Source organism: Aethalodelphis obliquidens, unplaced genomic scaffold, assembly GCF_003676395.1.
Source record: "Aethalodelphis obliquidens isolate GAN/ISIS:26980383/991018 unplaced genomic scaffold, ASM367639v1 scaffold22, whole genome shotgun sequence".
Lineage (NCBI taxonomy): Eukaryota > Metazoa > Chordata > Mammalia > Artiodactyla > Delphinidae > Aethalodelphis > Aethalodelphis obliquidens.
In genome coordinates this window covers 9,352,030-9,379,659 of record NW_020837966.1, presented here as the reverse complement: position 1 = coordinate 9,379,659, position 27,630 = coordinate 9,352,030, and the positions used below count along the sequence as shown (strand labels likewise).

Here is a 27,630-nt window from a genome sequence, read left to right as displayed (position 1 = left end):
GGTTGAAAGGTTCCTGGCTCCAAAAGGGAGCCATAAGGAGGTCAAAATTGAAACTGTAACTTAATGTGGATAAGGTGCTGTAGCATGTGAACTGCTGCATTTCCAACAGTTGGAATAGTCCTTGCCCATAGTGGGTCCTAACAGGTAGTTATTTAATGAATGAAATAATAAAACAGCTCCACTTCTGGACTCCCATAACTCAAACTGGTAATAATTTAGTTGCTAAAATCTCCTCTTATGTTCTGTTGTTCAAAAATGTTATGCCCAGATGCATAAAAATGATGCTCCTTGATCCACTCACTTGTCATGAGCATCTGAACAGTTAGTTCCCAATGACCTGGCATGCTTTGATTTATTGTTCATTTGATTTAATTTACCGAAGGTGACCTTACTCTATTTTTCTGCCAGAACTCAGGCTGGATCACGGTTGTTGGTGATCCCCAGGGAATAAATCATAAGTGATGACTTTTAGTCATATTAGGCCTGCCTCTCCAGTATAACTTCCATGTAGTGAACCTAGGCCTTGAGGCTGATGACGGCATTTTGTAGACAGGCTACAGTGACCTCTAGTTCTTAGAACTGTCGTTGGATTTACCTGCAAGACAACAGCATTCTCAACTGTGGGTAGAATGTGCCATTGTTTCTGGGAACTCTGGAAAAGACAACTTAAAGAAAACCCCATACCTTGATTTCCAGAGCTTTGGCATTTAACTGGGATGGGGTCAGGGTGGGGAAAAAAAAAAGATTGGAATCACTGTATGGATTTCTCTATCATCAAGAAATATATGTAAATTAGTAATAAAGTAACCAAGAAATTTTGAGGATGATACACTTAGGCAGAGTTCCACCTTTTAGGCAGTTGGGTGAGTCTGATTTGCATTCCTTAGGATTTGCTCAAACTGTTTATAGCAAGTATGGCTCCAGATTCTGGGTGGGAACCTGTAAGACCTTGTGACTGCATATTAATTGAGCCTCTGAAAAAGTGTCTGAATTTCACAGTGATAAATTTTAATGACTTCTGTTTGTGTATCATTAACAAGCTTCTGGTGGTTACCAAAACTTGTAAACAAAGTCATTTTGCCAGTGCAGATAGTGTGTTTTTACCCTTGAATATGACCTTGAATTAAAACAAACAAGTAACTTTTGTTTATAGTCCTTTTCTGCTGAACTAGAATAACTTTGAGATGGTGTTGAAGCATCTCACTCCTTGGCTCAGAACCTTTCAAGTCTCCTCATTTCACTCCAAGTAAAAGCCAGGTCCTTTACAATGGACAAGGAGGCCCTTCTCCCTACCAGGGAACCTTAGCCCTCTGATCTCCTACCCTTTTACTCAGCCTTCTTTCTCACTCTCCTCCAACCCACGTGGGTTCCCTTGCTGTTCCTCAGACACCTGCCATAGGGCCTTTGGACAGATTTTCCCTTTGTCTGGAACACTCCCCCTGCTGGCTAGCAACCTGCCTCTCCTTTAATGTGACCTCTTTGTTGAAACCCACTAGACCTGCCATATTTAAAATCTAACTGTCCCTCCATCTTCCTGATCCTTCTCTAGGCTGCTCTAGGTTTTTGTTTTTTTTGTTTTTTTGGCCGCACTGTGTGCTCGTGGGATCTCAGTTCCCTGACCAGGGATTGATCCCAGGCCACGGCAGTGAAAGCCTGGAATCCTAACCACTAGGCCACCAGGGAACTCCCAAGGCTGCTCTATTTTTAATATTTGTCTTTAGCATTTAACCATCCAACATACCTTTAATTTAGTCACTTAAGTTGTTTACTGTTTATTATCTGCTTCCCTGCTGCTAGAATCTAAGCTTCATGAGCATAAGAATCTTTCTCTTCTTTCTTCAGTGGTGTGTCCCAAGTGTCTAAATCAACTATATCCAATAGAAATTTCTGTGATGATGGAAACATATCTGGTAGACACTACCTACCTGTGCTAATTGAACACTTAAATTGTGGTTAGTTCCAATGAACCCCTGAAATTAAATTAAAATTTGATTTAATTTTAATTAATTGAAATTTAAATATCCATGTGTGGCTAGTGGCTACCTATCATATTAGCAGTACAGATCTTGAAAGTTTATTGAATGAATGAATGAACGAATGAACGTCTAGCTCTCTAGATCAGTGCTTTTTTTTTTTTTTTTTTTCGGTACGCGGGGCACTCACTGTTGTGGCCTCTCCCGTTGCGGAGCGCAGGCTCAGCGACCATGGCTCACGGGCCCAGCCGCTCTGCAGCATGTGGAATCCTCCCGGAACAGGGCACGAACCCGTGTCCCCTGAATTGGCAGGCGGACCCTCAACCACTGCGCCACCAGGGAAGCCCCAGTGCTTTTTTCTTTTAATTTTTAAATTTATTTTTGGCTGCATTGGGTCTTTGTTGCTTCGCACAGGCTTTCTCTAGTTGTGACGAGTAGGGGCTACTCTTCGTTGTGATGCACGAGCTTCTCATTGCTGTCTTCTCTTGTTGCAGAACATGGGCTCTAGACGTGCAGGCTTCAGTAGTTGTGGTTCATGGGCCCCAGTAGTTGTGGCTCACGGGCTCTAGAGCGGAGGCTCAGTAGTTGTGGCACACGGGCTTAGTTGCTCCACGGCATGTGGGATCTTCCCGGACCAGGGATCGAACCCGTGTCCCCTGCATTGGCAGGTGGCGTCTTAACCACTGTGCCACCAGGGAAGTCCTAGATCAGTGCTTCTTAAACTTCAGTGTGCAAAGAGATCACCTAGATTCCTGGGGATTATTGTTAAAAGTGCAGATTCTGATTCAGGAGATCTAGGGTGGGGCCCAAGATTTTGTGTTTCTAACAAGGTCCCAGCTGATATCTTCTTATACTTTAAGTAGCTAGAATCTGTAAGGCTAATGTTGCCTTGCTTTTAGTTTGTGTGTTTACTGAGGCCAGGTGATTCTTCATTTCCTGGACAGGAGAGATTACTAAAAATTACCTGTTAGACCCATACAGCAGCCTACAGGCCGAAAGCCTACAAAAAGAGAATGATTTATTCCCTTCTCCATGATAACATGACTCTCCTTGTCCCTTTTCTCTCTAATTTGGTTGAATTCAGTTGTGGCTAATTTAGAAAAAAATTGTTTTCTTCAATTCTGGTTGCTTTTATGCCAGTTTGCAGCTTCTGTGCCAGTTTGTGCCCACTTGACTTATAATCTATTTTTCCAGGTCACTGAGGATATGTGCTATTTACCCTTTACAAAGAATTTTCAAGTGGTGCTGGACTACTTAGTCCTGCATCCTACTATTACCTGAGATAGCTGGCTAAATCAGACTCCCACAGGGGAAAAAAAAATCTCATCAATCTCTTCCATTGTTACAATCACATTGTTCATCTACAGAATAAACATCATCTAGTTATTCCCTCAGGGAGGAGTTTAAATCTTGTTTATAGTCCTCACATTGCTGCAAATCTGTGGTCATTCTTCTTAATTATCATGTATTCTTTTCCAGGTGGATTTCCGTCAGAGCAGTAAATCTTGGTGCAGATCAATTTTAGGTGTTGTGAGTATTTAATAACAATTAATGTACTGATGAATATATGTAACATCACCTGATTTATCATCCCCCTATAGGCTCTTCAGAAATATATCAGAGGCACAATTTACAGTACCTGTCAAGAGAAAAATGATAAGGCCATCTTAAAAACTCAGCTTTGTATTTTCTCAGAAGAGGGGGAGGAATGGCTGTGTATCTGACATCTTCTGGCTGACTGCTGGTCTAGTCTTCCAGCCTTATCTGCTGTGGCGGTGCATGGCCTTGGCCCACATGAGGCCCGTTCTCGTGCCTCCGGGCTAACTAACTGGTCCCCAACATGTCTTCTGTGTTTTTTGCTTATTCTCTTTCCTCTGATTGCAATGTTCTACCCAATTCCTGCAGCCTTCCCCACAACACCTAAAGATAACCTTTTCAACACTTGAGTCTGACAACAATAATCACGGTAGTAGTTACATTTATCGGCCAATTGTGTGGCACTGTTCTAAGCACTTTACGTATGTAATCTCATTTGATTCTCACTACTGTGGTCTGAGCAAGAAGTTACCATCCTCCTTTTGCAGATAGAAACAGAGGCTTGCCCAAGTTTACATAGTGAGTAACTTGCCCAAGTTTACATAGTGAGTAGGGGAGCCTGGGTTTGAACCCAGGCTGTCTGATTCTAGAATCCTTCCTCCTAACCGTTCAGCTATACTGCTCAGATTTTTCCTTCTACCTGGGACGTTCCTCCTTTCTCTCGTTTGCTTTGAGGCAGACGACATAGTTGCCATTGACCAGGACCTGGGTTCCAAACTCATGGCTCTTTCCCCAGTCTTCTCCTAGCATTTTGTACCTACCCGTACCACTTCTCTTGTGTTATAGGATAATGTGGTTTTTCTCCCTGCTCTTGGAGGCAGAGAGGGGCATATTTTACTTACCTTTTAGTGCTTTCATGAGTTGTAGAAAGCTATCCTGACTTTACCAAATTTGGGTTTCTAGATAGTAAATTTTCCATAATTATGGCGGAACTTGAAGCTCTATATGCTTGCTTTATCATCATGCAGGAGGGGGATATTCAGTGTACCGTATTTAAATATCATAATCCAGTTGGGTAGACTCAACTGAAGCTAAAACCTTTTAAACCCCACCTTTAGTGCTTTGAAGATGGGCCTGGAGCTCTGCTGAGAGCTTATAGGTTCCTTGTAGGTTAAAGCAATGGTTAGCTTAGTGGTGTGCTGGTAAGTTTTTAACCACTGGCTCTCCAGGAAAAGAATGTGTGTGTGCGCACGTGTGCATTTATTATAAATTTTACTGATGTAAAGGATATGTAGCTATAATTTATAAATAATAATGAAATAATCACTACTCTTTATTGTAAGTTCCAGAAGCCAATAGATTCTCATATAACACTATTGTTGATTTTGTCAAACTCTTGAATCCATAGCCACTCTATGTTTGCAATTGATGAACAAGTGTAGTTCTGTGAAAAATATTGTATAATAGTTTTAAATGCTGGAAGAATACATCAATAATTTTTTTTTGTTCTACTCAGAGTTAACAGCTACAGATGTGGCACACTTTTAAGTCTGATATGCATATTCTCCATCTCTCTCAAATGAACAAAACAATATCAAATCTTGATTTGTAGCATTTGCCAATTTGGCCTCTTTTTTTTTTTTTTTTTTGGTACGCGGGCCCCTCACCGCCACGGCCTCTCCCGTTGCGGAGCACAGGCTCCGGACGCGCAGGCTTAGCGGCCATGGCTCACGGGCCCAGCCGCTCCGCGGCACGTGGGATCCTCCCGGACCGGGGCGCGAACCCGCGTCCCCTGCACTGGCAGGCGGACCCCCAACCACCGCGCCACCACGGAAGCCCAATTTGGCCATTTTTAAACTACCGATTTGACTTGACTGAAAGTGGACTTGGGCAGAGATGCAGAATAGCAGTACGTTAAACAGCATTTCCACCATACAGCTATAATAGATGCAAGTAACCTTAAGAGTAAAGATGATAGTAAAAGAATTGGAAAGTGATGAGTTTTGTGTATTTATTACCCTTTTAAAATATTTTTACTTAATTGTGAATTACATATTATAGTTTATAAAATTATATAACTTAATTTTTAATAATGGCTTTGTTATATATATGGAATCTAAAAAAAATGGTTCTGAAGAACGTAGGGGCATGACAGGAATAAAGACATAGAGACAGACATAGAGAACGGACTTGAGGACATGGGGAGGGGGAAGGGTAAGCTGGGATGAAGTGAGAGAGTGGCATGGACATATATACACTACCAAATGTAAAATAGATAGCTAGTGGGAAGCAGCCGCATAGCACAGGGAGATCAGCTCAGTGCTCTGTGACCACCTAGAGGGGTGGGATAGGGAGGGTAGCAGGGAGACGCAAGAGGGAGGAGTTATGGGGATATATGTATATGTATAGCTGATTCAGTTTGTTATAATGTAGAAACTAGCACACCATTGTAAAGCAATTAGACTCCAATAAAGATGTTAAAAAAAAAAGAAGAAGCTACTGGTCAGAAATTTAAAAAATAAATAAATTAATTAAATAATGGCTGTGTTTAACAACTGGCTTGCAAAATTCTTGAAATTTAACAATGGTCTCTTATAAGTCTAGAGGTGGCTTCAGCACACCACTGGGTCAGTCCAGCTCAAAAGTGCTGTTTGGTTATCAAACTCAGGCATGAGGAGGATAAGGCTTGAATTTCAGCTCTGAATTTTACTTTCAGTTTATAGATTAATTTACTTACTGTTTGTTTAAGCATATTGTATGTCATAAAGTATTTTGTAAGTCTTAAGATTTCCCAGATCTGGCAAGACTGGTGAAGAAATGTGCATTTAACATTGTTGAGTCCTCTCTTTGAGCCAGGCCCTGTGCTAAGAACTGTACTTGCATTATCTTGCCTGGACTTCTTAGGAGATAAGTACTATTATTATCTTCATTCTGTAGAAGGGAAAACCAAGGCTTGGTGAGAATCAGAGGCACACTGGTCAGTGCTGGAGGAGGGAGTCAGCCCATACCCCAGAAGAACTCATGGCTTCTGCCGAGGAAAGCAGAGAAGAGAGGAAGAGGAAAAATGGCAGATGAAGAGGATAAAGCAGGCTCTTTTATCATATTTCTGTCCCCTCTTCGTACTCATGCTTCTTCTTCTTGACGTGGGTGTGGTGCTAGGAGAAGAATGTCCCCTTCTTCCCCTGAGTATAAAATCATTCCATCTTCATTGTAGAGCAACAGAAAATGCATAAAAGTATAGAGGTAAAAATAAAAATGACTTCTGATTTTATTACTCAGTGGCAACCAAGATTTTAACTTTTAGGAGTATATATCAATAAAATTTTATGCACATAACATATAAAATGTAAATAATATATAATATGGCAAAATATATGTTTACTTTTATTTATTTAACAATTATTTCTTTCCATTATTATTCCCTTAATTTGGAAAGGGTTATCTTTTTGATAACTGCAGTCCTTGGCTATTTGGAAAATAAAACTTAGGGGCTGGAACTGCAGAAACAGAAGCTACATATAATCACCACATCTTTTCCTATTTATTGCAATCTTTTCCCACAGAAGATAGTCAACAGATATATTAAGAAGCACCACATGAGTAATTTGAGCTTCTGTTATTTCTGTTTCTTACTTTTCTCCATGCTTTGGTAGATGGCAAGTAGGAGAGCCAACATTTGGATGTTCCAGAAACTTATTATTTACTTCCTGGATAATTTCATGTTTGTTCTGACACTGAGAACATTTGCCATATTTCTTGATCTGTAAATCTGAATTCTTCTGAATTCTGTTTGTTAGTGCTTTTGTTGATAAGAAAGAAAGGTGATATTTTCATGCACCAAGTGCTTATCCACTCAAAAGGGAAAAGCAAAACAAAATTCATACCTGGGTTCAGGCTAGATTTTTACAAATCTAGCCCTTTGGAGACATTGCCCATGAAGAACAAAATCATATGGAGTGACATTTGGTCCCCAACCTAACTAAGAGTACTTCTGGGACCTTTAATCTACTGCGGCAACTATCATGTTTGACCAAAGTCAGTGAAACGTTTCCCCTTTTATATTCAGTTATGTGACTAGTGGAATCATTTAATAAGCTTTGTCTTGCAGCTTATTATATATAAGTCCTGTGTGGTTTGACCTAATAAATCATTATCCCTGTCTTGATCTTCAGATGTCAAACAGGTCATATTACTCTGAAAGAAATGTCGTCAAATTTTGTGTGTAAGATTATGTTGGTTATTTTCCTGTTTAGGAAGACCAACCTATATAGAGATGGAAAAATAATGTCTAACTAGGCAATAGAGGGTGGAGAGAAAGTAAAATAAGAGATATTTTGTATTGACAATTGCTAAATATAGGCAAGGTGACGTTTAAAACATTATCATCTTTATAGCTTTTATAAACACTCTCTTGGAAACAATGGCATATGGTTAGGGCTCAAAGAAGAAAAGCTGTCTCTTGTACATTAATCAGACTTGCTCTGTAAAGATTGTTTCCTGAGAAACTGTAGTAGTTATTAACAGAAGCTATGTCTAGTATATTTATTTTATAGCATATTGTTAATAGCAATGATCGTATTTCATTTTAAAAATCATAAAATTTGTTCTCTTTTGAAATATTTTGATAGCTTGGTTTAAATTACAGTGTTGTTACAGTATGTATTTCGTTGGCGTTGTTAGACTATTACACCTTTACGTACTTAGTGATAACTAGCTTCTTGATGGTCCATTTTTCTTTCTTTATCCATACTTCGTTCCACACATGTAAACATAGACGTATAATTATACAGATTTCTTTTCCTTAAAAAGAAAAAGAAAACCCAGACAGAAGCTCTTCCCTCCAGAAAGAAAACTCAGTTTTACCAGATAATTTAAAGCTTAGTAGAAGTCTTAGCTGGGCCTCTTTCAAGACCTAGTGTATTCATTTTCAAGTGCTAAGTGGAATAAAATTAGTATTTAGAGTTTGCTTCTCTGTTGTTTGATTAGGTTTTCTTTTAGGCAGAACAAGGTTGAATTTCATATGAAAATGCTAAGTATTATATATGTTTGTAAAAGTGAGCCCTTTAGAGTTTAGCCTTCTCCCTCCTTTTTCTTCCTTAGAAAGAGATTTATGTGTAGGTCATGTGCAAAGACACTTGTTGATGACAGGAATATAACCCTCGTGTGCAGCAGTATCTCTTCTATTCTGTTTGGATCATAAATTTCATTTTATAATATATGTCACATTATCCCATTATTTTCCCAATTTATGACTGGCTTTTATAATACTGTCCAAGATGAAAATCATATGAATAAATGAAGGTGTTATCTTAGACATTCCTTTTACTCTTGGCGTCTGGAGACGAGGTAGTCTGACTTGAATAGAACAAGAAATGACAGCTTTTCTCTGAGAGTTCTGAGTAGGAATGTGAAAGGCGTCCATGGGAGCCAGCTCCCGGATAATGTTTAAAGCTATAGAGCAAAGAATTTCCTTTTACATTAAAACACCAAGGCATAAAGAGCATTAAATATGCTGCATAGTATCACACTATGCAGAGTATAAGTGTGAAAGAAACTACAAGTCACTAAATTTTTGGAATATCATTAGATGAGATTCTGTTTCTGTTCCCATATGTGGTAATCTATTAGACCTCCTAGGCAATATGTTGAAGAGACTCAAAATATACTTATTGATTTGTCTTATTTTCAAAATATACTATAGGTCTGTTCATTCCTTCCTCCCTCCCGCCTGCTGCATGCCCCTACCAGACATAGAATAGTACCTTATAACATTTGAAGGAATAAAAAGGAAAATAACATGACTGAACCGTTTTATGTTGGGGACTTGCCAAAATAGTTTTAAGTCCAACTAATGAAGAAAAATTCTTTATAACCAATCTTAACTGTTCAAACTGATCTAAAATATATTGTGTTGGATATAATATAAAGGCAATACATACTTAAAGTTAATTATGAGGTAGATAAGGGTGCATTGTAGCTGATATATCAGATATTTTATATGTAAAAAATAAGCACACAGATCCCTTCTAAGGAAAGTTCCTCCTAAGGAAGGCCAGTACAGCCTAATTTTTCTACTGAGTAAAAACAGGAAAACCAGACTTCAAATCAGAAATTGTCATTTAATTTAATTGTTCATGCTTTATTTATTCCATTACTGTGAGGATGACTGCTGGTCTGTCTAATTTAGAATCTCACTGCTACTCTGTCCAGTTTATTATCTTTAAGGTTTATCAGCTGTGCAATCAAGCTGAACTATTTGTGTTTTACTGAAGATAGACACATTGAAAGAGAATGAGGAGCCTGGGGACAATGGGAATAGTTACAACAGAGGTTTAAATGAGAATACATATTTGTTCCCTACATGAGAGAAGGACCAAAAAAAATTTTTTTTAAGGTAAATATGTGATTAAATTAGACACACTGTGATTTATAATTTAGTTTTTGCTAACTTGGTTCTGTAGCAAAGGAAAGAATATTGGAAAGATTCATTTTATCTTATCTCAGTAGCCTTAAAAATCTTTGCTTTGAACTTCCATTGCTGGAATGATATATCAGGTTGATAGACTGTCTGTTATGGATATCTGACTGACCAACAATCTCATGGGCCTTAGGAAAGGTTTCACAGTCAAATCCCCTTTGTGGTCAAACTTAGGAAACCCAGAATTAAATAACTCTTTAGAGAAACTGAAAATTGGACATTTACTTCTTTAAGGTAGGTGATAAACGTACATGGTGTTTAAATTATTTAAGAGCTAGTTGGTTTACCACTTGATCACAAGTAAAGGTTCTAGAATTGTCCTGCATCATTTCTAAATTGGGAAAACAAAACCCAAGCCTTTCTTTCCATGATTAGTCACTTGTACTAGTGCTGTATTGATTAGGGCCTCTTTTGGAGTCAGACAGACAAATGTGTATTTAAGTTCTGGTTCTATCACTTACTAGCTGGGGGGACTTTGGGAAAATTCCTTACCATTTCTCAGGCTCAGGTTCAGTATGTAAAATGAAGGTGATAAAAGTACTTACCTAAAGAAATTTTATGAAAATTAATTTAGGTTATGCCTATATACTGCCTGACACATAGTGACTAATAAGTAATTGCTGCTGTTTTTATTATTGTTATTGATTTGTCTTAGTGCTCTAGTCCTCTCCTTGAATTCCAGTAGAGCTGTTGCTATTGTCTCCTCATTTTCTTTTTCTTAACATCTTTATTGGAGTATAATTGCTTTACAGTGTTGTGTTAGTTTCTGCTATATAACAAAGTGAATGAGCTATACGCATACGTATGTCCCCATAAACCCTCGCTCTTGCATCTTCCTCCCACCCTCCATATCCCATCCCTTCAGGTGGTCACAAAGCATCCAGCTGATCTCCCTGTGCTCTGCGGCTGCTTCCCACTAGCTGTTTTACATTTGGTAGTGTATATATGTCCATGCTACTCTCTCACTTTGTCTCAGCTTCCCTTTCCCCTCCCCGTGTCCTCAAGTCCATTCTCTACATCTGTGTCTTAATTCCTGTCGGGCCCCTAGGTTCATCAGAACCATTTTTTTTTTAGATTCCATATATTTGTGTTAGCATACGGCATTTGTTTTTCTCTTTCTGACTTACTTCACTCTGTATGACACACTCTAGGTCCATCTACCTCACTACAAATAACTCAATTTCGTTTCTTTTTATGGCTGAGTAATGTTCCATTGTATATATGTGCCATATCTTCTTTATCCATTCATCTGTAGATGGACATGTAGGTTGCTACCATGTCCTGGCTATTGTAAATGCTACCATGTCCTGGCTATTGTAAATAGTGCTGCAATGAACATTATGGTACATGACTCTTTTTGAATTATGGTTTTCTCAGGGTATATGCCCAGTAGTGGGATTGCTGGGTCATATGGCAGTTCTAGTTTTAGTTTTTTAAGGAAACTCCATACTGTTCTCCATAGTGGCTGTATCAATTTACATTCCCACCAACAGTGCAAGAGGGTTCCCTTTTCTCCACACCCTCTCCAGCATTTATTGTTTGTAGATTTTTTGATGATGGCCATTCTGACTGGTGTGAGGTGACACCTCATTGTGGTTTTGATTTGCATTTCTCTAATGATTCGTGATGTTGAGCATCCTTTCATGTATTTGTTGGCAATCTGTATATCTTCTTTGGAGAAATGTCTCTTTAGGTCTTCTGCCCATTTTTGGATTGGGTTGTTTGTTCTTTTGAAATTGAGATGTATGAATGGCTTGTACATTTTGGAGATTAATCCTTTGTCAGTTGCTTCATTTGCAAATATTTTCTTCCACTCTGAGGGTTGTCTTTTCGTCTTGTTTATGGTTTCCTTTGCTGTACAAAAGCTTTTAAGTTTCATTAGGTCCCATTTGTTTATTTGTGTTTTTATTTCCATTTCTCTAGCAGGTGGGTCAAAGAGGATCTTGCTGTGATTTATGTCACAGAGTGTTCTGCCTATGTTTTCCTCTGAGTTTGATAGTGTCTGGCCTTACATTTACTTCTTTAATCCATTTTGAGTTTATTTTTGTGTATGGTGTTAGAAAGTATTCTAATTTCATTCTTTTACATGTAGCTGTCCATTTTTCCCAGCAGCACTTATTGAAGAGGCTGTCTTTCTCCACTGTATATTCTTGACTCCTTTATCAAAGATAAGGTGACCATAGGTGTGTGGGTTTCTCTCTGGGCTTTCTATCCTGTTCCATTGATCTATATTTCTGTTTTTGTGCCAGTACCATACTGTCTGGATTACTGTAGCTGTGTAGTATAGTCCGAAGTCCAGAAGCCTGCTTCCTCCAGCTCTGCTTTTCTTTCTCAAGATTGCTTTGGCTATTCAGGGTCTTTTGTGTTTCCATACAAATTGTGAAATTTTTTGTCCTAGTTCTGTGAAAAATGACATTGGTAGTTTGATTGCACTGAATCTGTAGATTGCTTTGGGTAGTATAGTCATTTTCACAATATTTATTCTTCCAATCCAAGAACCTGGTATATCTCTCCATCTGCTTGTATCATCTTTAATTTCTTTCATCACTGTCTTATAGTTTTCTGCATACAGGTCTTTTGTCTCCTTAGGTAGGTTTATTCCTAGGCATTTTATTCTTTTTGTTGCAATGGTAAATGGGAGTGTTTCCTTAATTTCTCTTTCAGGTTTTTCATCATTAGTATATAGGAATGCAAGAGATTTCTGTGCATTAATTTTGTACCCTGCTACTTTACCTAGTTCATTGGTTAGCTCTAGTAGTTTTCTGGTAGCATCTTTACGATTTTCTATGTATAGTATCATGTCATCTGCAAACAGTGACAGTTTGACTTCTTTTCTGATTTGGATTCCTTTTATTTGTTTTTCTTCTCTGACTGCTGTGGCTAAAACTTACAAAACTATGTTGAATAATAGTGGTGACAGTGGGCAACCTTGTCTTGTTCCTGATCTTAGAGGAAATGGTTTCAGTTTTTCACCATTGAGAACGATGCTGGCTGTGGCTTTGTCATATATGGCCTTTATTATGTTGAGGTATGTTCCCTCTGTGCCTACTCTCTGGGGAGTTTTTATCATAAATGGGTGTTGAATTTTGTTCAAAGCTTTTTCTGCATCTATTGAGTTTAGCATACGGTTTTTAGCCTTCAATTTGTTAATATGGTGTATCACAATGATTGATTTGCATATATTGAAGAATCTGTGCATTCCTGGGATAAACCCCAGTTGATCATGGTGTATGATCCTTTTAATGTGCCGTTGGATTCTGTTTATAGTATTTTGTTGAGTATTTTTGCATCTCTGTTCATCAGAGATATTGGCCTGTAGTTTCATTTGTTTGTGACATCTTTGTCTGGTTTTGATATCAGGGTGATGGTGGCCTCAGAGAGTGAGTTTGGGAGTGTTCCTCCCTCTGCTATATTTTGGAAGAGTTTGAGAAGGATAGATGTTAGCTCTTCTCTAAATGTTTAATAGAATTTGCCTGTGAAGCCATCTGGTCCTGGGCTTTTATTTGTTGGAAGATTTTTACTCACAGTTTCAATTTCAGTGCTTGTGATTGGTCTGTTTATATTTTCAATTTCTTCCTGGTTCAGTCTTGGAAGGTTGTGCTTTTCTAAGAATTTGTCCATTTCTTCCAGCTTGTCCATTTTATTGGCATATAGTTGCTTGTAGTAGTCTCTCATGATCCTTTGTATTTCTGCAGTGTCAGTTGTTACTTCTTCTTTTTCATTTCTAATTCTGTTGATTTGAGTCTTCTCCCTTGTTTTCTTGATGACTTGGCTAATGGTTTAAAAATTTTGTTTATCTTCTCAATGAACCAGCTTTTAGATTTATTGATCTTTGTCATTGTTTCCTTCCTTTCTTTTTCATTTATTTCTGATCTGATCTTTATGATTTCTTTCCTTTCGCTAACTTTGTTTTTTTTGTTGTTGTTGTTGTTCATCTTTCTCTAATTGCTTTAGGTTTAAGGTTAGGTTCTGTATTTGAGATGTTTCTTGTTTCTTGAGGTAGGATTGTAGTGCTATAAACTTTCCTCTTAGAACTGCTTTTGCTGTATCCCATGGGTTTTGGGTCATCGGGTTTTCATTGTCATTTGTTTCTAGGTAATTTTTGATTTCCTCTTTGATTTCTTCAGTGATCTCTTGGTTATTTAGTACTGTACTGTTTAGCCTTCATGTGTTTGTATTTTTTAGATTTTTTTCCTGTAATTGATATCTAGTCTCATAGCGTTGTGGTTGGAAAAGATACTTGATACAATTTCAAATCTTAAATTTACCAAGGCTTGTTTTGTGACCCATGAAATGGTGTATCCTGGAGAATGTTCCATGGACACTTGAGAAGAAAGTGTATTCTGTTGTTTTTGGATGAAATGGCCTATAAATATCAATTAAGTCCATCTTGTGTAATGTGTCATTTAAAGTTTTTGTTTCCTTATTTATTTTCGCTTTGGATGATCTGTCCATTGGTGAAAGTGGGGTGTTAAAGTCCCCTACTATGCTTGTGTTACTGTCTATTTCCCCTTTTATGACTGTTAGCATTTGCCTTATGTATTGAGGTGCTCCTATGTTGGGTGCATAAATATTTACAATTGTTATATCTTCTTCTTGGATTGATCCCTTGATCATTATGTAGTGTCCTTCTTTGTCTCTTGTAATAGTCTTTAATTTAAAGTCTATTTTGTCTGATATGAGAATTGCTATTCCAGCTTTCTTTTGATTTCCATTTGCATGGAATATGTTTTTCCATCCCCTCACTTTCAGTATGTATGTGTCCCAGATCTGAAGTGGGTCTCTTGCAGACAGCATATATATGGGTCTTGTTTTTGTATCCATTCAGCCAGTCTGTGTCTTTTGGTTGGAGCATTTAATCCATTAACATTTAAGGTAATTATCGATATGTATGTTCCTATTACCATTTTCTTAATTGTTTTGGGTTTGTTTTTGTAGGTCTTTTCCTTCTCTCGTGTTTCTTGCGTAGAGACATTCCTTTAGTATTTTTGTAAAGCTGGTTTGGTGGTGCTGAATTCTCTTAACTTTTGCTTGTCTGTAAAAGTTTTAATTTCTACTTTGAATCTGAATGAGATCCTTGCTGGGTAGAGTAATCTTGGTTGTAGGTTTTTCCCTTTCATCACTTTAAATATGTCCTGCCACTCCCTTCTGGCTTGCAGAGTTTCTGCTGAAAGATCAGCTGGTAGCCTTATGGGAATTCCCTTGTATGTTATTTGTTGCTTTTCCCTTGCTGCTTTTAATATTTTTTCTTTGTATTTAATTTTTGATAGTTTGAATAATATGTGTCTTGGCATGCTTCTCTTTGGGTTTATCCTGTATGGTACTCTCTGTGCTTCCTGGGCTAGATTGACTATTTCCTTTCCCACGTTACGGAAGTTTTCAACTATAATCTCTTCAAATATTTCCTCAGACCCTTTCCTTTTCTCTTCTTCTTCTGGGACCCCTATAATTCCAATGTTGGTGCATTTAGTGTTGCCCCAGAGGTCTCTGAGACTGTCCTCAATTCTTTTCATTCTTTTTTCTTTATTCTGCTCCCTGGCAGTTATTTCCACCATTTTATCTTCCAGCTCACTTATCCTTTCTTCTGCCTCAGTTATTCTGGTATTGATTCCTTCTAGAGTTTTTTTAATTTCAGTAATTGTGTTGTTCATCACTGTTTGTTTGCTCTTTAGTTCTTCTAGATCCTTGTTAAATGTTTCTTGAATTTTCTCCATTCTGTTTCCGAAATTTTGGATCATCTTTGCTATCATTACTCTGAATTCTTTTTCAGGTAGGTTACGTATTTCATCTTCATTTATTTGGTCTTGTAGGTTTTTACCTTGCTCCTTTGTCTCTAAGTTTTTTTTTTGTCGTTTCATTTATTTATTTATTTTTTTGATGGGTGGTGCTGTATTCCTGTCTTACTGGTTGTTTAGCCTGAGTCGTCCAGCACTGGACTTCGCAGGTGGTTGGATACAGCTGGGTCTTGGTGCTGAGATGAGGACCTCCGGGAGGCCTCACTCCGATTGGTATTCCCTGGGGTCTGAGGTTCTCTGTTGTCCAGCGGTTTGGACTTGGGAGCTCCCACCACAGGAGCTTGGGCCTAATCTCCAGCCTGGGAACCAGGATCCCGCAAGCCGGTCACTGGGTTTCCTCCCATGCCCTTAGGTGTCTGTGGTGCCTCACGGGTGTGTGGTTGGTGCCCTAATTGTGAGGAGACATGAATTCCACGTCCTTCTAGTATGCTATCTTGATTCCGCCAGGGCTAAGTCTTTACCTCCTCCCGTATCTTCTTTTTCCCTTTTTGATAGACTGCCCAACTTTGAAATATTCTTTGTTACCATCGTTTTCAATGTTTTGTGGCAGGACTTTTTTTTTAAAGTCACTTCTGCCTGAGGCAGGTGTTCCTTTTCAATATCTGCTGATTAGTCTTGCGATTCTGAGAGATATTATAGAATAAATCAATGCCTTTGTAGAAGATGATGCCCCTCTGTTACAAAATTCTTCACAATATTATTTCAGCAGATCATTCATTTGTTCATTTACTCATTCATTTGATCAGTTCATAGAAAGCTGTGGAGCATATTGGATACCAAAGTGACAAATGAATCTTGGAACCTTGTCTTCAGGGAATCTTATGTGAGCCCAGCTGTGTCCCTAATCATGGGAGATGGGAGTGCAAGTTGTACGAGTGATACACCTGATTCAGAGAAAAGTAGAAAACAAAACTGTCATGCGAAATGAGGCCTAATTTTTTCAAAACATGTGTTGCCATCCTTCATGGTTCTTGCATGTGTCCAGAAGTTTTCTGAATAATCTCCATAACTGTTTTTATGAGCTCAGCTCATCTTCCAGTTAAACTTGTTTTCCTTCAACTAACATTCAAAATAAGTAAATCACACACACATTATTATTTTCAGTTGTTCTCATTGCTTGTCTTGCCATAGGGCTTGTTTTGTGGTATCTTGCCCTTGCATGTGTACAGGTCAGCTTTTGGGAAAAACCTGGGTGTCTATACCCCTTTGTGGTATGTTTCTGTATTCCTATCAATGTGCAGCTTGTGTTTATAAATTTCCTCTGTGCCTCATATGAGTTTTCCCTTAGGTTGTGCACACACATAGGTAATTCATACACAGAGTGCTCCTCTGGGAGCCCAGTGTATACCCTATGGTTGCTCTGAAAAGCCAGGAGCTCATTTCATTAGTGATGGAGCCATGCAACTGAGGGTTCTCCTGCACTCTAATGCTGTGAATCAGATTTCGCAAAGAAAGAAAAGTTGAACAGACACAAAGTCTGGCTTCCGTATATACCTGGGTGGCTGCAGGCTCTTATCCATAAATGGCCCATTATCAGTAAGTAACTTTTAGGAAATCAGGCAACATAAATTTATTTTTGTTTAAGCAAATAACTCGTAAATGCTAAGTTCCCAAATCCCCTGTGTCCTTTCAACAATGCTTATACTGAAATGGGCATTTCTTTGTCCTACTCTGTTTGTTTGTTCTACTCTCTTATTTTACTGTTTTGGCAATTTAGTACTCATATTTGTTTTGTCCTGTTTTGTCCTGTTTTCCACCCTAGGGATGAATGCTTTATTACTTTTTAACATCTTTGTTCCATTCATCACTAGATTTTCATTAATCATTCATCACCTTTCCTTTTCCTCCACTTCTCATCCCTCTGTCTTTATTCTACCCACATGCTCCCGTCTTAAATCATGGTTAAGGTAATAAGAGGCTCTGCCTAGGAAATCAGGTAGCTGATGAGCTTTCACAGAATTCTTTAAATGCGTTTACAGCTTTTTTGAGAGCACATTCTCTTTGGACCTCCTTCCTTTTGTTTGGAAGAGGCCTGCGCGCATGTTGCAGATGTTCCCAGGGGCCTTTGAGAGTAGACAAGTGAAGGAGCAGTCTCAGCATCATTATGTCTTTGGACAGCTTAGCAAATAGTCTTCAACACTTATTAGACTGACAACAGTTTTTAAAAAGAAAGAAAAAGAAAAAAATGTCCCTTTGAAGATCCATATCGTTTCTCTGTGCTTTGACCAGTGCCAGTCCTTGGAAAGTTCTGTCTTCCTGTTCTGCTTTTCATCCCACTTGACCCTCAGGTAAACAAGTAAACGTTTGCCAATAGTTTCTATGCTCCCAGCTCAAACCCAGAGGCCTCAAATCACTATACTGAAGTAGAATACAAAGGAGAGAGAGACAGAGAGAAAGACAGAGAGAGGGAAGGGGAGATTGAACCACATTACTATATGTCTTTCACCTGCTTTCTTATTCTAGCAACCAGGAGTAGAACCATTGCACTGTATCTAACTGAAAGCACAAAATTGCTAATCTGAACTAAGTTCCAGAGTGCCGGTTTGCTTTAAAGCAAACAAACAGAAAGCCATAGTGACATTTCTGAAGGCATGCCTCCAAGTTCTTAATGTAATTACTTCTTGGTTCCTGAGATGTAATTAATTAGATGAAAAGAGATCAAGCATAAGCCTTCCCTGGTGGCGCAGTGGTTACTAGTCCGCCTGCCAATGCAGAGGACATGGGTTCGAGCCCTGGTCCGGGAAGATCCCACATGCTGCGGAGCAGCTAAGCCCGTGTGCCACAACTACTGAAGCCCGTGTGCCTAGAGCCTGTGCTTACAACAAGAGAAACCACTGCAATGAGAAGACCCAACACAGCCCCAAATAAACAAATAAATAACTAAATTTATTTTTTAAAAAAAGAAATCAAGCATAATCTAAAAGGATATAAGAGATTTTCTAAATAGGAGTGACTCTGGCCTTCAGAGCCATGACAATAATCACTAGATCCAGGGACACAAACGTCTTCACCAGCCCATCATTATGGCTGGAAAACCTCCTGAAATCAAGAACCTCTGAACTTTACATAGAGTAAGGTGAGTTGGGAGGATAAAAAAGAATTTTTATTCTCAAGTCTGTGGGATGTTTTCTTAATTTATTTTCAGCATAGTCATTCTTTACCTGGGGTTTCTGCTTTAACTGACATCAAGGCTGTTTTATTGAAAAATTTTCAGTTTCTTGATCAAGCACTTAGTCTGACATACTTTGTCTATTGTTACTGCTAAATTAAATTTCACTCTGACAGCTGACCACCAAGTCAGGCCCCACTTTGTCTGGGAGCTCCTTTGATTTAGAAAAAGTACCTTATCTGGCAACCTCTTCTTTTGTACCTCCTTTTTACAAATACGTTTTAACAGGCTTCAAGATGAGAGAAAAGGGGATCTTTTAAAATTCCTAATAATTTTTTTTTTTTTAAGCTGGGAGGGTTGTGAAGTCATGAAAGCATAGAACTACAGATTAATGTAGCTCTTGAGCCTCATGGCGGCTGAAAACATGTCCCCACCTACATCTTTTATCTCCCTTCTCCTCCTAGGCACATCCTCTTCTAGGCTACAAGGAGTAAATAGTGATCCTTGCCAGAAACAAAGGACATAGGAGAAGAGAAACGAATGAATATCACTGTTTTCTAGTTGTAGCTGAAGAATATGGAATCTCTTTACTGCAGGGACCTTAAAATTATGCACTGTGATGGCAGCCTTTTGTTCATTTTGAAGGAAAGAACACAAATCCCCATAGCAGGAGTTCTCGATGTTGACAGGGGTGTAGGGTAGTGATGCAGCTTGAGTCAGAATCTGGTTGGGCTAGATGTGGGTATTCTGTCAAAAAATTTCGTCCCTTGAAACATGGACCTTCTCGTCTGCCCTCCTTGCCCCCTTTCCTTCCCCTCCTCAAATTATTGGTTGAGAGCTACCTTCTCATTTTATAGATAAGAAAATGGAGTTCCATAGAGAGGTCAAGGGGCTTGTAAGGATCATCAGACCTCAAGAAATACTTATCCCCTGTTTCATTAGGAGTTTCTTGTCTCCAAGAGGAAACCAGGAAAGAAATCTGGTTATAGGGACAAGAACTATATGAAACCAATACTTATCTGTGTTCTCAGATAAAAAATGATTTGTGTTTTAATCCTGTTATGAATTAGTGATAAAATTTGGCGATGCCATGTTTGAAAAGGCCTGATTGCTTAAAGTTCCACCTCCTTCTGTGATATCATCGTACCATTTTCACCTCCTCTTTTTTCTTTCTCCCTTCTCTTCTGTTTTCTTTTTGTTGCCATGCTGAACTCAATAACATATTTGTGAAGACACTTAATAAGGGATTATTCTTGAAAATCTGCTACAGGATCAAAGCATCACATTTGTATTTTGGACTTAAAAAGTGAAGAGCCTATAAATAGAATTCAGTGATGAATTTTTATAATCATGGAGCCATATTTCAGAAGCGCTAGAGGAGATTGTTATTTAAAAGAAGCTTGTAATGAGTCGTATGGTAAAGCAAATAATTAGTATCGTATTTGTTTGGGCAATTCATCATGTCCACAGTTCTGTGAGTTGGAGACCTCAATTTCTAAGGGAACAGTGGATCAAAGAGCAAATGTTAAAGTAGGGCCAGGAAAGCACACTTTCTAATTCCAGAAATAAGAAGGCAGAAGAAATAAAGCAGAAAGCTCCAATTTCTTTGTTCCCTACACCTTGAAAGATTTGTGGAATAATTATAGATCTCAAAATTTTCATCATAAGTTTAAAGAATTACCAAGAACATAATTTCTGGTGTATTGTAAATGTTGGAATTTTAAAATTAAAAGTCTAAATCATTTTAAAGTATACCCATTTAGATCCTATAATACTATTATAATTTGATTCTCACCATCGTCTATTTAAAAATATAAAAGCAAGTTCTTTCTGAAAACTGTACACCGATACTTTTTCTCTTTTAATTCATGTTTTTATTTACTTACCTTACAGAATTTTATCAATGAAATATGCTTAAACGTTTTTATTGATCATTGTATAGTCTCAGAACCTTAAAATAAATATAACTTCCTGAGTCCATAATCCTCTAAATTTCAAAAATGACATCTGGATTGAGTTTTTATTACCGTTGTTACTAGCACAGATTGACCAAAACCACGAATAATATTAAATATTGATAAATAATCACTAAATATAAAAGTTAAATTTATTGGAACTTCATCTGTTAATGAGATGGACATTTTTTTTTAAACTAGTTTTGTATGAAGTCAAATATTATTTATTTCTGGAACAAGATAGGATTTATCACAATGCCAATTTTTCATATTTCTAGATGTAAACATTGAGAAATCTTTCTCACACAAATAAGTAGATGAGATTGGAGAGATTATTTTTATCGTTGAATTTAAAAAAAAATCCTTACTAGTTTTATGCCCAAAATCACACAATGATTTCTCATCAAATTATTGTTCATGATTCATCCTCTGACACCTCAATTAGTTGTCCTTCAATTTTGTTGAAAGGAAAGACTGACTTGCAAAAGTATTTGTTAATCAGTCATTTGAGATGTTCACTTTCTGTGTTTCTGGGAAGTACACCAAAGACTTACCAAAGCCTCTCAAATACCCATTGATTATACGTGTTGCTCTTTCTCTTAGAGGCACCATGTTCATCTTGATACACTCAGACTTGGGGAAAATAAAAATATTCCAAAATTCAATACAGCTTGGCAGAAATGATTTTTATTTGGACAAAATGCTTTTATCTAGTCACATGCTTTAAATATATTTTATCGGAACTGTGAAGCTGCTGATTTAGCTCATTAAGCTTATGAAAAATGTCTACCTATCTAAACTATTTTGAGAAACTTATTTGTTGACTCAATCAGCTAGGTCAGGTTTTCTTTCTTTAAGGTTGAATTTTGTATTCACATAAATTTTCTCATGAACTTCTGAATGACTTATCTTTTCAGTTCTGAATTCTCAGTCCAGAATGAATTTCTAGACACAGTAAGGAGGAGGCTTGAAATGATTCTGCCGCTGGTGAAATAAGGTACCCCCCTCCGTTGTATTTCTTATTGAGTCCCTTTTTGATGGCATCTTATGGGACTTTTTCTCAGGAGCAATGTCTTCTTTGACAGTGGCTTTCAGATGAAAAGACAAGGTCTTTAAACAGAAATTGTCATCCCCATGATTCCTTGTCTGAGAAGTGCATTCTCAGACAGATCAATTTTAGGAAAGAAGTTGAGCTTCTGGTAATTGAGTCTTGTAAAAATAACTGATTCTGTGAACTTTAGCTAGAAGACCGCTATTACAGAGTCTGTAAAAAATCAGAGGAATGAAGATACCTAACAGCCTAGGGCTATTTGGTATATTGATGATTAGTTTTAACTCCCTTCATATGTTCTGAGGATTTCAATAATTAAATAATTCATATTGATGATCTGGATTCATCAAGAAAAGTTTAATGATGAGGACAAATATCTGCCTAAAATGGCATTTCAGATCAATTTCCATGCGACATGAGTAAGCTAAAAGTAAATGTGAAACCCTTTAATATCAAAAGTGGTAAATCCTTGCAATTCATGTCTCTTGCACCTAGATCTCATGCTGAAATAGTTTATGAATTGTCACAAACAGGAATTTCTTCAGGATCTGTTTTCTGGGATTCTATAATCATGTTTGTGAAGAATTTAGACGATTCTTTAGCTAACACAAGAAACCTTCTATAATCTAAATTTAAGAACTGATAAATAAGCCAGTGTATGTAATTGCTCATAGCCTTTAACTTCAAGATTTCTACCTTGCAGAGAGAAAGGAAGTTTCAGAAGCTTACCTAAATAAAACAGAAATTCTTCATATTGGAGAATGTGAATTTAAATTATTTTATTTTTCCAGTAATGTATTACTCTTACATGTACTAAGAGTTCAGTGGAATTGTTATTATTATTATTTAACATCTTTATTGGAGTATAATTGCTTTACAACGTTGTGTTAATTTCTGCTGTATAACAAAGTGAATCAGCTGTTTGCATACGCATATCCCTATATCCCCTCCCTCTTGCGTCTCCCTCCCACCCTGCTTATCCCACCCCTCTAGGTGGTCACAAAGCACCGAGCTGATCTCCCCGTGCTATGCAGCTGATTCCCACTAGCTATCTATTTTACATTTGATAGTGTATATATGTCAATGTTACTCTCTCACTTCGTCCCAGCTTATCCTTCCCCCTCCCTGTGTCCTCAAGTCCATTCTCTGCTTTTGTGCCTTTATTTCTGTCCTGCCCCTAGGTTCATCAGAACCATTTTTTTTTTTTAGATTCCATATATATGTGTTAGCATACATTATTTGTTTTTCTCTTTCTGACTTACTTCACTCTGTATGACAGACTCTAGGTCCATCCACCTCACTACAAATAACTCAATTTCGTTTCTTTTTATGGCTGAGTAATATTCTATTGTATATATGTGCCACATCTTCTTTATCCATTCATCTGTCAATGGACGCATAGGTTGCTTCCTTGTCCTGACTATTGTAAATAGTGCTGCAACGAATATTGTGGTACATGACTCTTTCTGAATTATGGTTTTCTCAGGGTATATGCCCAGTAGTGGGATTGCTGGGTCATATGATAGTTCTATTTTTAGTTTCTTAAGGAACCTCCATGCTGTTCTCCATAGTGGCTGTATCAATTTACATTCCCACCAACAGTGCAAGAGGGTTCCCTTTTCTCCACACCCTCTCCAGCATTTATTGTTTGTAGATTTTTTGATGATGGCCATTCTGACTGGTGTGAGGTGACACCTCATTGTGGTTTTGATTTGCATTTCTCTAATGATTAGTGATGTTGAGCATCTTTTCATGTGTTTGTTGGCAATCTGAATATCTTCTTTGGAGAAATGTCTCTTTAGGTCTTCTGCCCATTTTTGGATTGGGTTGTTTGTTTTTTTGATATTGAGGTATGTGAGCTGCTTGTATATTTTGGAGATTAATCCTTTGTCTGATGATTCATTTGCAAATATTTTCTCCCATTATAAGGGTTATCTTTTCGTCTTGTTTATGGTTTCCTTTGCTGTGCAAAAGCTTTTAGGTTTCATTAGGTCCCATTTGTTTATTTTTGTTTTTATTTCCATTTCTCTAGCAGGTGGGTCAAAGAGGATCTTGCTGTGATTTATGTCACAGAGTGTTCTGCCTATGTTTTCCTCTAAGAGTTTGATAGTGTCTGGCCTTACATTTAGGTCTTTAATCCATTTTGAGTTTATTTTTTGTGTATGGTGTTAGGAAGTGTTCTCATTTCATTCCTTTACATGTAGCTGTCCAGTTTACCCAGCACCACTTATTGAAGAGGCTCTCTTTTCTCCATTGTATACTCTTGCCTTCTTTATCAAAGATAAGGTGACCATAAGTGCATGGGTTTATCCCTGGGCTTTCTATCCTGTTCCATTGATCTATATTTCTGTTTTTGTGCCAGTACCATACTGTCTTGATTACTATAGCTTTGTAGTACAGTCTGAAGTATAGGAGCCTGATTCCTCCAGCTCCGTTTTTCTTTCTCAAGATTGCTTTGGCTATTTAGGGTCCTTTGTGTTTCCATACAAATTGTGAAATTTTTTGTCCTAGTTCTGTGAAAAATGCCATTGGTATTTTGTTAGGGATTGCATTGAATCTGTAGATTGCTTTGGGTAGTACAGTCATTTTCACAATGTTGAGTATTCCAATCCAAGAACATGGTATATCTCTCCACCTGTATCATCTTTAATTTCTTTCATCAGTGTCTTATAGTTTTCTGCATATAGGTTTTTAGTCTCCTTAGGTAGGTTTATTCCTAGGTATTTTATTCTTTTTGGTGCAGTGGTAAATGGGAGTGTTTCCTTATTTTTTCTTTAAGATTTTTCATCATTAGTGTATAGGAATGCAAGAGATTTCTGTGCATTAATTTGGATCTTGCTACTCTGCCAAATTCATTGATTAGCCCTAGTAGTTTTCTGGTAGCATCATTAGGATTCTCTATGTATAGTATCACATCATCTGCAAACAGTGTCAGTTTTACTTCTTCTTTTCCGATTTGGATTCCTTTTATTTCTTTTTCTTCTTTGATTGCTGTGGCTAAAACTTCCAAAACTATGTTGAATAATAGTGGTGAGAGTGAGCAACTTTGTCTTCTTCCTGATCTTAGAGGAAAGGGTTTCAGTTTTTCACCATTGAGAACGATGTGGGCTATGGGTTTGTCATATATGTATGGCCTTTATTATGTTGAGGTCGGTTCCCTCTATGTCTACTTTCTGGAGAGTTTTTATCATAAATGAGTGTTGAATTTTGTCAAAAGCTTTTTCTGTATCTATTGAGATGATCATATGGTTTTTATCCTTTAGTTTGTTAATATGGTGTATCACATTGATTGATTTGCGTATATTGAAGAATCCTTGCATTCCTGGGGTAACGATTAAGAGGTAATGATCCCCTTGATCATTGTGTATGATCCTTTTAATGTGCTGTTGGGTTCTGTTTGCTAGTATTTTGTTGAGGAGTTTTGCATCTATGTTCATCAGAGATATTGGCCTGTAGTATTCTCTGTTTGTGACACATTTGTCTGGTTTTGGTATCAGGGCGATGGTGGCCTCGTAGAATGAGTTTGGGAGTGTTCCTCCCTCTGCTATATTTTGGAAGAGTTTGAGAAGGATAGTTGTTAGCTCTTCTCTAAGTGTTTGATAGAATTCGCCTGTGGAGCCATCTGGTCCTGCCTTTTGTTTGTTGCAAGACTTTTAATCACCATCTCAATTTCAGTGCTTGTGATTGGTCTGTTTATATTTTCAATTTCTTCCTGGTTCAGTCTTGGAAGGTTGTGCTTTTCTAAGAATTTGTCCATTTCTTCCAGCTTGTCCATTTTATTGGCATATAGTTGCTTGTAGGAATCTCTTATGATCCTTTGTATTTCTGCAGTGTCAGTTGTTACTTCTTTTGCACTTCTAATTCTGTTGATTTGAGTCTTCTCCCTTGTTTTGTTGATGAGTCTGGCTAATGGTTTATCAATTTTGTGTATCTTCTCAAAAAACCAGCTTTTAGTTTTATTGATCTTTGCTGTTGTTTCATTCATTTTTTAAAAAATTTATTCTGGTCTGATCTTTATGATTTCTTTCCTTCCGCTAACTTTGTTTTTTGTTGTTGTTGTTGTTCATCTTTCTCTTATTGCTTTAGGTTTAAGGTTAGGTTCTGTATTTGAGATGTTTCTTGTTTCTTGAGGTAGGATTGTATTGCTATAAACTTTCCTCTTAGAACTGCTTTTGCTGTATCCCATAGGTTTTGGGTCATCGGGTTTTCATTGTCATTTGTTTCTAGGTATTTTTTGATTTCCTCTTTGATTTCTTCAGTGATCTCTTGGTTATTTAGTACTGTATTGTTTAGCTTTCATGTGTTTGTATTTTTGAGATTTTTTTTCCTGTAATTGATATCTAGTCTCATAGCATTGTGGTTGGAAGAGATACTTGGTACGATTTCAATTTTCTTAAATTTACCAGTGCTTGATTTGTGACCTAAGATATGGTCTGTCCTGGAGAATGTTCCATGAGCACTTGAGAAGAAAGTGTATTCTGTTGTTTTTGGATGGAATGGCCTATAAATATAAATTAAGTCCATCTTGTTTGATGTGTCATTTAAATCTTGTGTTTCCTTATTTATTTTCATTTTGGATTATCTGTCCATTGGTGAAAGTGGGGTGTTAAAATCCCCTACTATGCTTGTGTTATTGTCAATTTCCCCTTTTATGATGGTTAGCATTTGTCTTATGTATTGAGGTGCTCCTATGTTGGGTGCATAAATATTTACAATTGTTATATCTTCTTCTTGGATTGATCCCTTGATCATTATGTAGTGTCCTTCTTTGTCTCTTGTAATAGTCTTTAATTTAAAGTCTATTTTGTCTGATATGAGAATTGCTATTCCAGCTTTCTTTTGATTTCCATTTGCATGGAATATGTTTTTCCATCCCCTCACTTTCAGTATGTATGTGTCCCAGATCTGAAGTGGGTCTCTTGCAGACAGCATATATATGGGTCTTGTTTTTGTATCCATTCAGCCAGTCTGTGTCTTTTGGTCAGAGCCTTTAATCCATTAACATTTAAGGTAGTTATCGATATGTATGGTCCCATTACCACTTTCTTAATTGTTTTGGGTTAGATTTTGTAGGTCTTGTTCTTCTCTTTTTTTTCCTGCCTAGAGAAGTTTCTTTAGCATTTGTTGTAAAGCTGGTTTGGTGGTGCTGAATTCTCTTAACTTTTGCTTGTCTGTAAAGGTTTTAATTTCTCCCTCGAATCTGAATGAGATCCTTGCTGGGTAGAGTAATCTTGGTTGTAGGTTTTTCCATTTCATCACTTTAAATATGTCCTGCTACTCCCTTCTGGCTTGTAGAGTTTCTGCTGAAAGATCACCTGTTTATCATTATGCGGATTCTCTTATATGTTATTTGTTGCATTTCCCTCGCTGCTTTTAATATTTTTTCTTTGTATTTTATTTTTGATAGTTTGATTAATATGTGTCTCGGTATGTTTCTCTTTGGGTTTATCCTGTATGGTACTCTCTTCCTGGACTTGATTGACTATTTCCTTTTCCATGTTAGGGAAGTTTTCGACTCTTCTCTTCAAATATTTTCTCAGACCCTTTCCTTTTCTCTTCTTCTTCTGGGACCCCTATAATTCCAATGTTGGTGCATTTAATGTTTTCCTAGAGGTCTCTGAGACTGTCCTCAATTCTTTTCATTCTTTTCTTTATTCTGCTCCCTGGCAGTTATTTCCACCATTTTATCTTCCAGCTCACTTATCCGTTCTTCTGCCTCAGTTATTCTGATAT

The 27,630-nt window shown here is 37.5% G+C and overlaps 1 protein-coding gene across 4 annotated transcripts in view; it reads left to right on the top strand.

Moving 5' to 3' along the window:
- Positions 1 to 27,630, top strand: part of FHIT (fragile histidine triad diadenosine triphosphatase) — a 1,436,343-nt gene that overhangs the window by 208,940 nt on the left and 1,199,773 nt on the right. For 2 of the 4 annotated variants that reach the window (XM_027121279.1, XM_027121276.1), the window contains exon 3: positions 3,453 to 3,498. The exons of 1 other annotated variant lie outside the window; for it this stretch is intronic. The gene's annotated coding sequence lies outside the window, so the exon portion shown is untranslated. Of the gene's footprint in view, positions 1 to 3,452; positions 3,504 to 27,630 lie in introns of all 4 variants that reach the window. One more of the 4 variants, XM_027121277.1, reaches the window with a different exon arrangement.